Source organism: Trichosurus vulpecula, chromosome 2, assembly GCF_011100635.1.
Source record: "Trichosurus vulpecula isolate mTriVul1 chromosome 2, mTriVul1.pri, whole genome shotgun sequence".
Lineage (NCBI taxonomy): Eukaryota > Metazoa > Chordata > Mammalia > Diprotodontia > Phalangeridae > Trichosurus > Trichosurus vulpecula.
Window position 1 is genome coordinate 361,064,863 of NC_050574.1, and position 18,767 is coordinate 361,083,629.

The 18,767-nt window shown below is 38.4% G+C and overlaps 1 pseudogene; it reads right to left on the reverse strand.

Annotated features, from left to right (window-relative positions):
• Positions 1–14,922: 14,922 nt before the first annotated feature.
• LOC118840167 lies at positions 14,923–18,446 on the reverse strand (annotated as a pseudogene).
• Positions 18,447–18,767: the final 321 nt, after the last annotated feature.

The following is an 18,767-nucleotide window of genomic DNA, read 5'->3' on the forward strand; positions in this document are numbered from 1 at the left end:
GAACAGATAGCCTCTATACAACTTCCTTGGCAGGTGATCATCTAACTTTTAGTCTCTGCTTGAATATCTCTAGTGAAATTAAATTAATTCTTTCTCTGATATTTATATGCATCTTTAAAGTGTAGATAGTAACATATTTTTATAAAAGTTCGTCTCTTTTAAAGTATGCTGACAGATCATTCCACTTCTTGTTTTAGTTTAGCAAACATTTATTAATCATCTACCCTGTGTTTCTGCTAGTGCCAGTCTCTCTCTCTCTCTCTCTCTCTCTCTCTCTCTCTCTCTCTCTCTCTCACACACACACACACACACACACACACTTGCCTGCTAGAATCCTCCAAATCACACCACTGTTTTAGTGTCAAGAGGCATGAGGTTCCTGTGGATGGTCATCTTAGACAACCAGAAAAAATAGTAAGAATAATATGACAAATGTTACTTGACACTGAAATGTTTTGTCTAAAAAGCCTATGTATGTACGTACGTACACACATATATAATGTGTGCACATGTATATATACACATATATGTATGCATGTGTGTATATATATACACACACACATACACACACACATATATATATATACATATATATATATTCTTTCCATGTATAATCTTTAACTTTTTCTTCAATACATCCTAACATTTAAAAAATCCAATATGTGGCATGGGCTTCCAAAATTGATACATATGTGTTTATATGTACACACACACACACACGCGCGCACATGCCCACACACACAAACATGTGAATGATTGTGATTGTTTTCCCTTGTTCTTAAAGAGGACCAAAATGACATCACTATGTTGTCAGGTACAATGTGTCTGACTGTGGCTCAAACCAACACAAGCTTGGAAGGTTATCCCACAGGTTGGGGCACAAATAGTCCATATAAATATTTGGAGTAGAGATGCTTCTAAATTTGCACATCAAATGTATGTGGACATATACATGTATATACATATGTGTTTATATATGTGTACCTATGTGTATATATGTACATATATTTGTTATATGTGAATATATAAGGTGTCTCCAAACCTTTTGTCAACTCATACCTCATGTAGCATTTTATTTTCTCTTCTCTTGTGCAATTATGAATAATTTTCCATTATGTACATATGTTATCTGTATCCATCATGTTTCCCTATTAGAAAATATGAGCAAAGACTAGAGTTTGCCAAAATATTTCATCTCTCTAGAACCTAGTTGAATAATCTGCAAATAGTAAGTGCTTAAATAATGTTCATTGAATTGTTGAACTACCAAACCTTTATTTCATGGTAAAAGAGTGGGGAAATTTTAATAACTTTAGCTTTAATAGTTTAAAACTGAAGAGTTTTGAATCACCATTATGAAAGAAACTATTAAGGCAATTCCAAAGTCATATACTTATATGTTAATGTATATGCATTTATGAGTATACGCATATATTTATGTGTATATGTGTGTTCATTTTATGTGAATATGTGTATATATACATACGTTCCTACATACATACATGTTCACAAATAATAAATATATATCTGTGTATCTATTTGATCATTTTGTATCTTTGAAATTTCTTTAATAATTATAATTTAAAGCTTTATATTGAATTTATGAAAAGGGAACTTTCTGATATCGTTAAAAATGTACTTTAACAAATATTTACACAATTCAGTTCAACAATGATTTCTTGAGCTGCTAAGTATGTCATGGGCTCCAACGTGGTAAGGCACTGAGACAAAAAACAATTCCTACCCTCAGCAACCTTACTTTCCATCAATGAGTAGAATATTGACTATACTACAATCACTATTAAGTCTCTGAGAGATTTCTATATGCAAATATACGTGTAGGCTATTATCATTTGTAGTATACATTTGGCTACAGCAAAACTACGTTCTACTAATGGCAGTTGATTCCTTAATTCAATAAATATTGATTGAATACTTACATATGTATTCTATACACAGGATGTCCCAAATGTCTTATTGCTATTTTAAGCTCATAAAGTTTACTGTCATATAACATATTGTGATATATGGATGTGTGTGTGTGTGTGTGTGTGTGTGTGTGTGTGTGTGACTACTGGACCAGAAGAGACTTGATGAACTTGTAGAAAGCTGGAAGAAGACTGAAGAACTCTTTTCACTCTTGTTATCACCATCTCTGCCTGCCCCATCACAAAGGGGCAAAACATTGATCTCTACCAATAAGGAGAGTCCCATACAAATGGGCTTTGAGACTGGGGAGATAGATAGATAGATAGATAGATAGATAGATAGATAGATAGATAGATGGATAGATAGATACACAGATAGAAAGATAGATAGAGAGATAGATAGATAGAGAGATAGATAGATAGATACACAGATAGAAAGATAGATAGAGAGATAGATAGAGAGATAGAGAGATACATAGATGCACATGCATATACATATATACATAGACACATGTAGGTATATTTATATAGACATATGAAACTACTGGTATGGAAACATATTACAGGTCCTTACCCTGAGGAAATTTATCAGCTGTTTAGGGAGGCAGCCCAGAATCACAGTATCTGCAGTACAAGACAATATATAGGATGTTTCAGAGTCCACATAAACACATGCTGAAAGGAACACAAAGGAGAGAGAGAGATCACTTCTGGCTAGGATGATCAAGGATCGTCACATGGAGGAGGCTGAATTTGCCAGTGATTTGAAGGAGCTCTTAGATTTTGTTAGGTGGAGATGAAAGGAAGTGTATTCCAAGTGGAGGGAATGGCATTAGCAAATGCATCAGGAATAACAAGAAATAAGAATTCACAAGATACACTCAGGCAATGATTAGGAGGCTAAATCACCTAGAGAAAAAGTTTTATGTGGAACTATAATGAGAGATAAGGATGGAAAAGATGGGGCTAAATTGTTGAAGACTTTTAATGGCAAACTAAGTAACTTGGACTTTGTGTGCTAGTCAATGAGTAAAAATTATTTATAATTTACAATTAATGTAGCAATAATTTGTATGCAAATAGGTGATTCTATTTTTTCAATTTATTCTGTTAAGCAGGTTAATTATGCCTCCCTTGCAATTATGAAACCACTCTAAGACATCTATAGCTGGATGTCCTCCCAGAATATTATATTCAATAAGTCTAAAACCAAGTTCATTATCTTTCCTCAAAATCCTGCTTCTTCTGACTTCATTCTTGCTATCGTTCAGGCTCCATGTTCAAAACTTTCACTCTGAAATTCTTTTCTGTCCTTCATTTCTCACATCTGATTATTCTACCTCCATAATATCTTACCTCCACATACTATTCTTTATTCCCATTAGCCCAACCTAATACCACTTAGAACTACTGACTCTCAATAAGTTCTCCTACCTCTTTTCTCTACAGTTCCAGTCCATCTTTTATATTCATCGTCCTTATTAATACATCTGGTCATTCTACTCTTTCCATGACCCCATACTGTCCCCTGATTAATGTTCATACTCCATAATCCAGCATTCAAGCATATCTATTCAATCTCATCTCATACTACTTTATTTATTAATCTTCAAACATACCCTTATTTTCTGAACTCCATTCCTTTGCTAATGTTGCTTTCTACACTTGAAATACTTTGCCTAGTCCTCTATCTGTTTAGTTTCTGTAAAAAGACTTATCTTAAATAATAACTCCTCCAGGAAGTCTTTACTTGTTTCTACTCACACTCCAAAACCAACTGGGTCAGTAATGACCTTTGCCCTTCTTTGCCCTTCTCATGCATTTATGTGACTTTGTATTATTCATTTGTTCACGGGACGTGTCTACCTATTAGAATGTTTGAGCAAAGCCTAGGTCTTATCAACATTTCAGTCTCCCCAGAACATACTAGATTTAACTGTACATAGCAAATTCTTGAGTAGCGTTTCTTGAATTGTTGAATTAGCAAACCTTTGCTGCACAGGTAAAAGAGTGGGTAACCCAGTCCTACCACTTTGCAAGTTATCCCAAATTATTAATTAGCAGAATGTAAATTAATGATGTTTTAATTTGTAATGGCAAAAAGCAGATCTTTTCTCTCACTTGACAACCCTACAGTAAAACATAATAATAATAATAATAATGAGGCAATCTTTTGAATGAATCATTAACTCCAAGAGTTCCTAGGGCAAAACTACATAGAACACCTATGAAGTTCACTTTGTCCTCATAAAAGTACATTTTCAGTAAAGTATCCTGGTGGGAATCAACCTTCTCCCACTGATTTGTTCTCTATTGTCTGTGAGAGACTTTTCAAAGAAACACACTGAGTATAAATCTAGATGTGTATAAGGGCTCAGCCAGCACTCAGCTTTGAGCATATTTAAATTAGTCAAATGCTTACTTTCAAAAGCACTCTTGTGGGAGTGCTGAACTCCTGATACATCCAGGTTGAGCAATAATCAGCAGCTAGCCTCCCTCTATTCAAGAGCTTTTTTTTCTTCTTTTTCACATGGCACAAAATTGGAATTTGTAGAAGTAACATTCTAAAATTTTCAAATTTCTGCAAATGCCTCAACAGATATCTGTCTTTGGCTGACTTCTGGAAGTCTAAATGTAGAGAAGACACACCTTCAACTTTAACCTCATCCCTACCTGAACATAACAGATCACAAACATTCTGAAAGCAAAATAATGCCATAACATTTCCAAACAAACAATAACCTCTTTGTTCTGAAATAAGTATTGTCCTTTGGAAAGCAATGGGTGGGGAAAGCAGAGACCATACCTGGAGATGGAATGGTCATAAGAAATAACATTGGTTGAAATGTGCTTCAGTGACATTTTCTAGACATTAGGTGTCATAACAGATTCCTCTTGCCACCTTTATTCGAGATGATGTACCCCATTCTATCTCTCCCTATCTCCCTCTCTCAATATATTCCTCTCTCATCCGTTAATTTGATTTTATTTCTTTTAGATATCTTCCCTTCATCTTCAACTAACCCTGTGTCCACTCTCTCTCTCTCTCTTTATATACACACACACACACACACACACACACACACACATACACACATATATACATATATATATGTATATATATATATATATATATATATATATATATGCATATTCCCTTCAGCTACCCTAATACTGAGGTCTCATGAATCATACACATCATCTTTCCATTTAGAAATGTAAACAAACAGTTCAAATATAGTAAGTCCCTTGCAATTTCTTTTTCTTGTTCTTTTTCTTGATTACCTTTTCATGCTTCTCTTGATTCTTGTGTTTGAAAGTCAAATTTTCTATTCAGCTCTGGTCTTTTCACTGAGAAAGCTTGAAAGTCCTCTATTTTATTGAAAATCCATATTTTGCCTTGGAGCATGATACTCAGTTTTGTTGGGTAGGTGATTCTAGGAGATTTCTTTTTGGGATCTATTTGAGGAGGCGATCAGTGGATTCTTTCAATTTCTATTTTGCCCTGTAGCTCTAGAATGTCAGGGCAATTCTCCTTGACAATTTCTTGAAAGATGATATCTAGGCTCTTTTTTGGATCATGGCTTTCAGGTAGTCCAAGAATTTTTAAATTATCTCTCCTAGATCTATTTTCCAGGTCCGTGGTTTTTCCAATGAGATATTTCACATTGTCTTCCATTTTTCATTCTTTTGGTTCTGTTTTATAATATCTTGATTTCTCACAAAGTCAATAGTTTCCACTTGCTCCAATCTAATTTTTAAGGTAGTATTTTCTTCAGTGGTCTTTTGGAGCTCCTTTTCCATTTGGCTAATTCTGCCTTTCAAGGCATTCTTCTCCTCATTGGCTTTTTGGATCTCTTTTGCCATTTTAGTTAGTCTATTTTTTAAGGTGTTGTTTTCTTCAGTGTATTTTTCAGTATTTTTTTGGGTCTCCTTTAGCAAGTCATTGACTTGTTTTTCATGGTTTTCTCACATCCTTCTCATTTCTCCTCCCAATTTTTCCTCTACTTCTCTAACTTGCTTTTGCAAATCCTTTTTGAGCTCTTCCATGGCCTGGGACCACTTCATGTTTTTCTTGGAGGCTTTTGTTGTAGGCTCTTTCACTTTGTTTATATCTTCTGGCTGTATGTTTTGGTCTCCTTTGTCACCAAAGAAAGAATCCAAAGTCTGAGACTGAATCTGGGTGTGTTTTCGCTGCCTGGCCATATTTCCAACCAACTAACTTGACCCGTGAGTTTTTCAGTGGGGTATGACTGCTTGTAGACTAAAAAGTTCTATGTTCCACGTTTGGGGAGGATGTGCCAGCTCTGCCGCACCAGCACTCCTCCTTTCCCAAGAACCCCCAACCCGGACTGGGCTTAGATCTTCAGTAGGCTGTGCACTCCTGCTCTGATTCGCCACTTAATTCCTCCCACCAGGAGGGCCTGGGTCCGGAAGCAACAGCAGCTGTTGCTGCCCCACCTCCGCTGCCCCAGGGGTGGTGGCCGAACCTCGAACTCCTTTTACTCCCGCAGCTTTTCCCACTAACCTTCTCCACTGTCTTTGGTGTTTGTGGCTTGAGAAGTCTGGTAACTGCCACAGCTCACTGATTCAGGGCGCTAGGGCCCGCTCCGCCCAGCTCCTGGTCTCTTTGGTCTGCGCAGCTCACGCTGAGCTCTGTTCCACTCTGCTCCCACCTCCCAGCTCCATGTGGGATAGACCTCACCCAGAGACCATCCAGGCTGTTGTGGGCTGGACCCCTGCTTCCCTCTGCTGTTTTGTGGGTTCTGCAGTTCTAGAATTGGTTCAGAGCCATTTTTATGGGTTTTTGGAGGGACTCGGCAGGGAGCTCATGCTAGTCCCTGCTTTCCAGCCGCCATCTTGGCCCTCGCCCCGCCCCATAATTTCATTTTTCATGGAGGGGCATGGAGCTTTTGGTAGGAATTTCATCTGTTATATAGCTTGTCTACACTTAGATAATAACTCAGCTGGCTAAACATGCTTTAATTCAATTTTGTTTTTGGTGTGGACTTAGGATTTCACTAATAAAGATAACAGATAAACATCTGTTCTGCAACCTGTTGCCTTAAAAATTTCCCTGGGGTATTGAGAGTTGAAGTGATTTCCCCAAGATTACATAGTCAATATGTTTCTGAATTGTTTCTTAAACCCAAGTCTTCCTAATTCCAAAGATGTCTTTGCATGCATTATTCCATGCTGTCTCTTATCTTCAGATTTTGTCATTAAGTGAAATTCAGTGGACTGGGGAAAATACCTTAGGCAAATTTTTCAGAAAACCAATAATAAGAAGCCCCAGGAGAGGGGGTGGGTGGGTCACACAATGAGGCAGGAACCATGAGAGATCACCTAATTGCAAGGATTCTTAACTTAGAATCTGAGAAGTAATTTTTAAAAATATTTTTATAACTTCATTTTAATATAATTAGATTCCTTTGTTAAACTATGCATCTTGTTTTTATGTATTAAAAATATTGTTCAAAGAAGTCCAAAGACTTCACTAGGCTGCCAAAGGTGGCCCATGCCAATGGTAAGAACCCTTAATCTAGTCCAATGGTCTTACAACAAAAATTTTAGGTTTAAGTTTATACTACTTACCTGTTTATACTATTATCTAAAGATTCGTTATTTTTCACATAGGCTTGCTAATGGGATTACATATTTATCTGAGTGAAAGCAAGGATGATTATATAATAAACCCGTAGAGGCTATCAGCAGCCTGATAATGTAATCCAAAGGATTGCGGATCAATTCAATTTAAATTAACAAGCATTTATCAAACACTTACAAGGATTACTGGTTATATAAATGCAAAAATCAAGACTCTTGCCTTTAATGAGCTTACTTCTTGCTGAGGAGATTGAACATGTATGTACGTAGGTAAGTAAAAACGAAGTATTATATACAAAATAATTTAAAGGGAAAAAAAATTACCAGTAGCCTAGTCATGGCCTCCCTCAGGAGACAGCCCCTGAGTGGTCCTAGGTCATTCCAGATGTGAAAGAACAACTTATACAAAGGAAACAATATTAAAAGGAGTTAGTAGAAGAGTTTGGCTAAAACATAAGGATACTATGAAAAGGAATAATAGAAAATAAGACTGGGAAGATAGGGGAGAGCCAGATTATAGAGGGTTTTGCTGCTAGGCTCCATATTTGTTATTTTCTTCTAAAGACAGATAATGAAGATTTTTAAATAAGTAAACAACACAGTCATGTTTCTATTTTGAAATGTTACCAAAGCTACCAAATGAAAATTTGGTAGCTGCACAGAGATTTGCTTTAAGAGGGGTAATGTTGGACTACAAAGACCAATAATGAGGCTATTGCAAGAATATAGATACCAATAAGGAATCTAGGATAAACAAACAAACAAACGAATGAATTAGTAAGAACCTGAATTGGAATTGACTGTATGAATGAAAAGAAAGGGGTGAATGTAAGACGTGGTAATACAATAAAAAAGATTCAGCAATTGATATGCTATGATGAGGTTAAAGAATAACCAAAGTTGAAATGGACACCAAGGCTGTGACTAGACTCTTACTTTTAGATTACTAGAAGGATAATTGTGCCATTAGAAGGAATAGGAGGTAAATTTGGGAAAAATATAACAGATAATGTTTGGGACAGGTGGAGTTTGAAATCCATGAATACACATAGAAATTATAACATCATGATATTATATCTTGAAGAAACCTCAGAGATCCACAGCCTCTCCCATTTTACAAAGCTAATTGAAGCTAAGTGATGTATCTGAGAAGCACATTGGTAGGAAATGGTCAAGGAAGAATTTCAATCTGAATTATCAGACTCCAGAGGCAATGTTCTTTCCATTGAACCTTGTTCCCTCTGAGGTATTCAATTAGTATTGGGAATGTTGGCCTGGAGTTTGAGAAAGACATTATGACTTAGTATTTAGATTTGAGATCCATCAATTTAGAGATAAAATTATGTCACCAGGGGATATCATTTATGAAGGTGGACCTCAAGGATCTTTCTCCTATGATCTGTGATCACTTTTTATTTTTAATAATTGCACTTAAGTATCATTGGTTCCCCTGACATTATATTTTTATTCTGATATATTTTATTTTATAAATTTAAAAATTTATTCTGAGGAGCGGTCCATTTACTTTCTTAGACTTTCATAGGAGTGCATAACAAAAACAAAAGAAAAAAAAGATTAAGAACATGTGGTATACAGAGAAAAGTCCCAAAATAGAGTTGAGTAACCAGAAAAAGATGATGATTCCACCTCTAGTCCATCCTTTAATCATGCCATCTTCTCACTTCCCTGTCTCAAGAAAGGGATGCATATGACCATAATCAAGAGATAATTGTCTACTTCCTTAAAATAATCCTAGAGATGCTATAACTTCCTTGAGAGATGAATTCCTTCACCCCCACCTTCACAATTAACAAGGTCTTCAAGCTATGGAGATGCAAATTTAGCTATCTGAAAGGAAATGGGGGGGCCGAGGGGGGGCAGGCAGAGCCACGATAGAGGCTGGAAAGCAGGGACTCCGTAAGTTCCCCACCAGGTCCCTCCAAAAACCTATAAAAAATGTCTCTGAACAAATTCTAGAACTACAGAACCACAAAATAGCAGAGGGAAGCAGGGATCCAGCCCAGGACAGCGTGGATGGTCACTGGATGAGGTCTATCACGCACGGAGCTGGGGGCAGAGGAGAGCAGAGCCCAGCATGGGCGGAAGCAGGACCAACCAGACCAGGAGCCAGGTGGAACAAGCCCTAGCACCCTGAATCAGTGAGCTGTGGCAGTTACCAGACTTCTCAACCCACAAACACCAAAGACAACAGAGAAGGTTAGTGGGAAAAGCTGTGGGGGACAGAGTGGAAGGAGTTCGGGGTTCAGCCACCACACTGGGGGCAGCAGGGGTGGTGCAGCTACAAAACTACAGCTGCAGTTGCTTCTGGGCCCCAGGCCCACCTGGTGGGAGGAATTAAGTGGCAGATCAGAGCAGGAGTGCAGGGCCTGCTTAAGATCCCAGTCAGATCCAGGTTGGTGGTTCTTGGGGAAGGAGGAGTGTTGGTGTGGCAGAGCTGACTGTATAGAAGTAGCTCTGAAAACAACAGCACATCCCCTCAAGCTTGGAACAAAGTATTCTTTACTCTACAAGTGCTCATACCCTGACAAAAAACTCAAGGGTCAAGTAAGTTGGCTGGGAACATGGCCAGGCAGCGAAAACACTCTCAGATACAGACTCAGACTTTGGAATCTTTCTTTGGTGACAAAGAAGACCAAAAAATTCAGTCTGAAGAAGTCAACAATGTCAAAGAGCCTACATCAAAAGCCTCAAAGGAAAACATGAACTGGTCTCAGGTCATGGAAGAGCTCAAAAAGGATTGGAAAAGCAAGTTAGAGAAGTAGAGGAAAAATTGGGAGGAGAAATGAAAGGCAGAATTAGCCAAATGGAAAAGGAGGTCCAAAAGACCACTGAAGAAAATACTACCTTAAAAATGAGATTCGAGCAAGTGGAAGCTAGTGACTTGATGAGAAATCAAGATATTATAAAACAGAACCAAAGGAATGAAAAATGGAAGACAATGGCTAATATCTCATTGGAAAAACCACTGACCTGGAAAATAGATCCAGGAGAGATAATTTAAAAAGTTTTGGACTACCTGAAAGCCATGATCCAAAAAAGAGCCTAGATATCAGCTTTCAAGAAATTATCAAGGAGAACTGCCCTGATATATTAGAGTCAGAGGGTAAAATAGAAATTGAAAGAATCCACTTATTGCCTCCTGAAAAAGATCCCAAAAATAAAACTCCTAGGAATATTGTCACCAAATTCCAGAGTCAAAGGGGAAAATCCCGCAAGCAGCCAGAAAGAAACAATTTGAGTATTGTGGAAAATCAATCAGGATAACACAGGATCTAGCAGCTTCTACATTAAGGGATCAAAGGGCTTGGAATATGATATTCCAGAGGTCAATGGAGCTAGGATTAAAACCAAAAATCACCTACCCAGCAAAACTGAGTATCATGCTCCAAGGCAAAATATGGATTTTCAATAAAATAGAGGACTTTCAAGCTTTCTCAGTGAAAAGACCAGAGCTGAATAGAAAATTTGACTTTCAAACACAAGAATCAAGAGAAGCATGAAAAGGTAATCAAGAAAAAGAACAAGAAAAAGAAATTGCAAGGGACTCACTAAAGTTGAACTGTTTTGTTTACATTCCTACATGGAAAGATGACGAGTATGATTCATGAGACCTCAATATAATAGTAGCTGAAAGGAATATGCATATATGTGTGTATGTATGTATATATATATATATATATGCATATATATGTATATATATGTAGGTGTATATAGATAGATAGATAGATATAGATATAGATATAGACAGAGGGCACAGGGTGAGTTGAATATGAAGGGATGATATCTAAAAAAATAAAATCAAGTTAAGGGATAAGAGAGGAATATACTGAGAGAGGGAGAAAGGGAGAGATAGAATGGGGTAAATTATCTCACATAAAAGTGGCAAGATAAAGCAGTTCTGTAGGAAGGGAAGAGGGGGCAGGTTAGGAGGAATGAGTAAATCTTGTTCTCATCAGATTTGACCTGAGGAGGGAACACCATACACACTCACTTGACTATCTTACCACACAGGAAAGAAGGAGGGAGAAGATAAAAAAGGGGAAATGATAGAAGGGAGGGCAGATACAGGGAGGAGGTAATCAAAAACAAACACTTTTGAAAAGGGACAGGGTCAAGGGAGAAAATTCAATAAAGGGTGATAGGTTAGGAAGGAGCAAAACATAGTCTTTTACAACATGAGTATTGTGGGAGGGTTTTACATAATGATATTCATGTGGCTTATGTTGAATTGCTTGACTTCTTAGGGAGGGTGGGTGGGGAGGGAAGAGGGGAGAGAATTTCGAACTCAAAGTTTTAAAAACAGACATTCAAAAACAAACAAAAAAAAAGGTTTTTGCATGCAACTAGGAAATAAGATACACAGGCAATGGGGCGTAGAAATTTATCTTGCCCTACAAGAGAAGAAGGGAAAGGGGGATGGGTGTTGAGTGGGGTGACAGAAGGGAGAGCTGACTGGGGAATGGGGCAACCATAATATACACCATCTTGGAGTGGAGGGAGGGTAGAAATTGGGAGAAAATTCGTAATTCAAACTCTTGTGAAAATCAATGCTGAAAACTAAATATATTAAATAAATTAAATTTAAAATTTTTTTAAAAAGAAAGAAATGATATTAATTGAATACAAACTGAAAAAAGGAAACAGCTTTTTCAAGAGGTAGTAGTAGGATGCAGTTCCTTCAAGGTCTTCAAGAAGAGGCTGGAGGGCCACTACGTGCTAGAGTGTGAATTCCCTTCCTGTATGGGTTGGCCTAGAGGAAAGGGAAGGAACCTATGGCTTTGAGGCCACATGTGGCCCTCTACATCCTCAAATGTGGCCCTTTGACTTTGACCACATGTGGACTCAAGGTCTCAGGTTTCTCACCCCTGGCTAGAGGCTGCTAACATCCCTTCCAAGTCAAATTCAATGATTCTGTGCTTCTAACCTAAATAATTCCTCTTGTAGCTCATGCCTCCTTTCTCTCATTCTGCCTTAATAGCATCTGCTCATTACTCCCCATGCAAAAGACTTTCAAACACATGACAAGGGTTACTCAAATTCCCCTTAGCCTTTGCTCCTTCAGGATAAATCCTCCCAATCTTTTCATCTTTCTTTAAAGATGAATTTCTTTTTATTCATTTATAGCACTTTGGGAAGAAAAAAGGCATATGTGAATGTACTTTCTGACTACAAAGTAGGCTATTATTTCTCCAAATTTGAAAAGCTAGTAAAACAGAGTATATAGTAAAGGACTTGGGTGAATTCCCTCAAGCTGCTATAAAAGTTTCAGTAGTATTTTTCTTTTTAAAACTGGTATTTTTAAGTTTCAGAAAATGATAGGGATTCTATTGATTTTATTCCTGCTGAAATCAATTATGAAAATTACTGATCAAGACCCATGAAACATGTAAGTCAGTCAATAAGTCAACGAACATTTATTAAGCCCTTATTATATGCCCGACACTGTGATAAAGACAGGAGATACAAAGAAAGGGAAAGACAAACCCTGCCCTCAAAAAGTTCACATTCTAATGGTGGAGATGGCATGCAGACAACTAGGACTAGGTATATACAAGCAATATTTGGTAGTAGATAGAAAGCAATGAACCATTTTAAATTCAGTCCTTGAAGCAAAATCTTAAATCCAAGGATCAGGGATTTTGGAGGATTTCTCTAGATGCAGGTAGATGGTGCAGTGGGTTGAGCACTGGGACTAGAGTCAGGAAAAGATAAGTTCAGATCTGGTTATGGACATTTACTGGCTATATCATCTCGAACAAGTCACCTAACCTCTGCCCACTTCAGTTTCTTTAAGTGTAAAATGGGGATAATAATAGATATAAGAATATTCCTGGGGCTTTGGGCATATCAAATGTGATGAAATTTGTAAAGTGCTTTGCATAGTACTTACTACATAGTAGCTGCTTAATAAATACTTCCTTATCTAATGAAAATCCCCTAAAGATTCTGATGAAGTGATTTTTCCAAGGTTAAAAAAAGTTGTTAATGACAAAGCAGGTACTAGAACTCATGTCTTCTGACTAGTTCTGGTCTTCTTTCCATTAGATCACATGCCTCAAGAGGTCAGGTTTGTGTTAAGAAAAAAAATGGTCTATGACAAAAGGTATCCAAGCTCAGAAAAGATCCAAATAGCATTCAAATCAAATTTTCTATGAATCCTTCTAAATATCCATAGCTTCCAAAGTTAAGGATAGTAATAAGCTACCCAGTTTCCCATTCAATGTCTATGATCTTTCAACAATCCTTAAGTTTTCCAAACACAACAGACACAATTAATCTATCTGATCCATGAACAAGACTCTCGATCAATATGGGCAAAATTTCAGGCTCACATTCTCTGAAATAGTACAAGAAGTGATTGTGCCACGCTTGAATGAATTGAGCCCTTCATCTACACACTTCACATGAGACTGATGCTAATATGATCAAACTGCCTCAGCCACTAGATAGTGCTTGACAAATATGCTAGCCCTTGGCTTTGTTGTAGTAGTAGTTGCTGGTGTGTGTATGTGTGTGTGTGTGTGTTCAATCTTAACAGCCTGAGAAACAATTAGGTGCTGAAGTAGAAACAATGCCCCACTTCAACATTGCATAAAAAGGAAAGCAGCCCAACTCAGTCTAGCATTGTGAATTTCAAATGGCCAAATTCTCAAAGCCACTCAAGCATGCTATCTCAGTGCTGTAACTTCTCATTTTAGCAATTACTACATTTCCCATAGCCTTAATGGCTCTCTTTACAATAATGTGCCAACCTCAGAAAACTTTAATTCAGTCTTTTAAAACCACTTCTAAATGAAGCAAAATGTAGGTGCATAAGGTTGAAGTGCTTTCTAAAAAGACTCTTGAATATTTTCTTTTTTTAGTGTGAAATTAGCTTTCATTTTTACCTTAAAATAAATGTGCTTAACACTTTTTTCCAATATCAAAACTAAGGAACAAAGAGTCAGAAGCACTTTATTTTCCTTTGAAATCTAATAATGTAAACATCGCATTATAATTTCCCTCTCTCTAAAAATCCCTTCCCCCATGCTTATTTTGTGTAAAACCATTTTTCTTCCACTTGTCAGTTACAGGAGACCTGCTATGCCCCAGGGGTGCATGAAACTTGGGTGGATAGGGGATCAAATCCCCAGACACAAACAAAACCCAGAGTCTCGAGTTTAAGAAAAAAAAATCTTTTCAACATATGGCCACTTGTTTATATGAAATCCTTGTGGAGAAGATTGAGTGATCTTAACAGTCGTCGGCAACTCAGCTCTTTTGATGTTTGTGAAAGGGTAGTTGATATTTAAATCTACCAGGCAGTTCAATGCTACAGCAGAACTAGAGGGGTCCAGTCATTAAGCGGTAGGCAAGTTTTATCTGTTCACCACACAGAGGTCTTAAAGTTGAACTTCAATTTCAGTAGATACTTCAAATTTTTCTGAGCAATATAATAGACAATATATTCGTTATATCATAGACAGATCTCACTAACACCAGAAGGCATCCCAGTTCCCAAGGGAATTTCCACACCATCAAGAGTGACACTGGTGGTAGGATCAAGTGCAGTTTTGTCCAAGCCTTTAACACTGTTTGCTTTTGGGTAACTTGGTAATGCAGGATGCATCCTTCAGTTCATACGTGTTTTCAAGGGCAACTTCCCCCAGGAGGATTAATATTATTAGGTCTCTGTAAGAGGTGTGGCAGTAATTGGCATTCTTGGAAACCACATCAGCAAAACAGATTCCTTTACCAAACATGCATCCAGTCACAGGAGCTTTGGGTGGTGAAATTTAAAGACACTGATAGAATACCCCAGCAAAGTTGTTTGGCCCTGGACCCATGTCACAGCAGCCATCAGTTATGAAGCTGCTTAAAGGGCTTGTAACATTGGCTTTCCCATTCATGTTTAATCTTGAATATATCAATAATTTCCAAGTTGTAAGCATTGTGAGTAGTAGCATGTGTGTTCTTAACAATTGCCTGAAGATGTCAGCTTCTTCTGAATTCTGTTCAACCACCTTAATATCATTTTTAAGCTTTTCATAGTGGACATTAATGGGATCCTTGATGCCATCTTCAGCCCCACCATGGAGTGTATAATAAGCCACCTCAATGACCAGTAGGTTGTCCAGCATCTCTGCTTTTGCCTGCACACAATAAATGTTGGTCAGGAGTGGAGGCATCTTCATTCCAAAGTCATAGGTGATCACAGTATAGAAGCACTTGGAGAGGTCCAGAATCTGAGAGTCTCTGTTACCTTGGGACACCACCTCAATTATGACTTAATGTGAATTCTGGATCTGCTTCTTGTTCAACTTTCGCAGTGGCATCTTCTAAAGGTCAATCTTGAATTCCACCATGGCCCTTTTCATGCTCTCCACATCAAAGACTATCTTGATGAGGTTCTGAACTGGTTTGGGGAGTTTCAACTTGGTGGCAGTACTGATAGTCAGCTTCTTCACAGCCTCTTCATCCTGCCTGTAGTCATTCTCCAGGGGGTAGGACTTCTTGAGATACTTAGTAAAGTTGCTGGAATGCCAGGAGTTGCCCTTTTCTCCTCATGTAACTTCAAAAAATGATCAATGTCATATTCTTTGAATGCCATCTGTTCTAGATTATTGCTGGTAATAACACTGCCCATTGGGCCACAAGATGTAAATCAGTACCTGATTTATCAATCATTCTTCAGGAGCTGCAACTTATAATATGAGTTGATACCTTTAACAATGTCCTCAAGACCAAGGGTGCCACTGAAGATTTTTCCATTTTCCATTTTGTTTTCTGATTTGTTAGTCCCTTTCTCCCCTTTGACTTGATCTTTGCTCTTCTTGGAAGAACAGACACCTTACCGCCCTCCTGGCTTCCCTTTAACAGATTCTTGTTTCACTTTAGTCCCCCAGGAGGACAAGGTATGTAGAGAGAACAGCTCCTGGAGGTTGTTACTGGAGGTAGATTCATCTTGGAGGAAATCCTCTAATGCTGCATGGATTTTAGCTTCTTTGGCTTCTTCCATCTTTTTATTCACCTTTTAAACCTCCTTTTTTGTACTAATGCAGAGTTAAGCTTTGTTTGCTGTCCCTTTCAGCTTCTCCTCAAGTTCTTCTATTGTGGCTTTCATTTCATCTTTGTTTCCAGAGAGCATCCCCAGAGTCAGAATCTTCAAGCCAGACAGTGGCTGAGGAGTTCAGAGTGTGAGGATTTGCCACTGAAGAGGGGAGTGATTTTGAAGTTGGGGCATTAGGTCCTAGGTAGAACACTCACTCCTGCTTTTTGCACTTAAATTTGTTGAGGTAACTGATTTTCCAGAACTCTTCAAGATGATCCACTCCTTCTGATTGAGAGACTGTATCCTGGCAATGCACTTAGTCCAGGTGGTAATGTCCCCAGTGCATCACTCTTGAAGACAAACTGTCCCCTGCACTCCTCACAGGGAAGAAGAGCTCCAAAAGCTGTCCCGTCAGTTACTCTGTTCAGTATCACTGAGTCCTCAGAAGTCACTTCCTGCTTGTTGGCTATCAGAAGCTCTTCTAGATTATTTGCAGCACAGACTTTCTTCAGTTTGACTTCCATGCTCCAGATGAGCTCTGTCTGTGTCTTGAAGAATTTCTCCTGCTTCATTCCTCTGTCCTTTTCTTCCTTGGCTACATCATCTCCATTTCCTCATCTCCTTTCCTCTTCATTTCAGTCTTGATTGCTGGGAGCTGTTTCCTGAAGGTCTCCTTCTCCTCTGGTTGCAGGCAGGATACTGAATCCTTTCAGCCAACTAGTGCTGTACTGAGGTAGGAATCCCAGTTAAGCATGGCAGTTGGAGAAGCTGTCTGGTGGTAACATCATCCCCGGCTGTGGCTTCTCTGGATCATCTTCTTGAACAATCACACCTCAGCTTTTTCTATTTTATTCTGACACCCCTTGGAAGTACTCCTATTGTATTTGGTGCATTTGGCTACAAAGTTGACTAGGGTTTTCTCTCCCTTGACATCTCCATCTTGACTCCCACCTTTGCCTCCTGTCATCCGTCAGGCCTCGGTGGTCTTCTTAATTTTCTACTGGTCATTCCATCTCAGCTCTAAGAACCCATCGACTCAGCCTGAGAAATGATGAACCCATATATCCAGAAGCAAGCATGGCGATGCCAGTTGGGAACTTTCCCATCAAACATGGGTGACTGCACTTTGATGGTGTAGTAACAATCTTTCTAGCAGCTGCTATGGGGGTATAAGATCCACCAACAACCAGAACCCAGAAAGCTGCCAACAAAGGTGCTTTGATCTGCTTTACTATGGAAAGTAACTTTAAGGGGTTAACAATCTCAGTTTAATCAAACATACAAATATCATTCACAGTTCAGGGGGAAAAGATCAGCCCCCTGAACTTCAAGGTGAATACAAACAGAAATTACAAACATCAACAGACAGGCCTTGTCTGATTCAAATCACAATACATAGTTACCAGTGCCAACTTCTGGGTTGCAAAGCTGGGGGGCAGTTTGTAGCTTGCCCAGAATCTCAACACTCCTTCCATGAGTGTGCCCAAAAGTCAAATGCCAAACTCTCCTCAATTATATCCTGTTCAGAGCCCTGTGGGCTTTGACCTCACCCAGGCTGGGTGTGGGAAAGTTCGCCATCCCCAGTATCACATCATATACAAATCAATGACTCCCAATTGTCTTGGTGCTGAGAAATACTCCAAGACAAAAAGATCCCACTTTATCTGCCCCATTCAAATAAAGGCTAGAATCATTAAAGGCACTTAAGAGGAGAACAGCAAAAAAGTCCCACCTCAATTACTATTACAGATGGCCAAGTAGAACAACTCCTTGGCAATGTTCTTCCCACATTTCTTGCAGGTGGCATGCCCATTCTTTCTGTACTTGGCCTGGTAGGGCTTAACAGCTGGCTCTGCCATCCTCCTATCTCCTCCTTATTTTCTGTTCTTGGGATGCATGGAGGAGCACAGAGGATCACTGAGCCAGATAGTGTGTGTGTTCTGAATATTTTCTTAGAATATTCAGACTAAAAAGGAGAAGTAACAACAATTCCCTTTCATGAGCATATTTTTGCTCCTTCCACCTCACACCTGGTGCTCAACTCTTTCATTATTTGTTATGGAGCCAAGCCATTATTACCTCTGGATATTGAGTAGAAGCAAATAGGCCAAATTAATGAAATCTAACTTAAATTAGATATATGGAAGATTATGCAAAGATTCTCCACTGAAGTCATAATA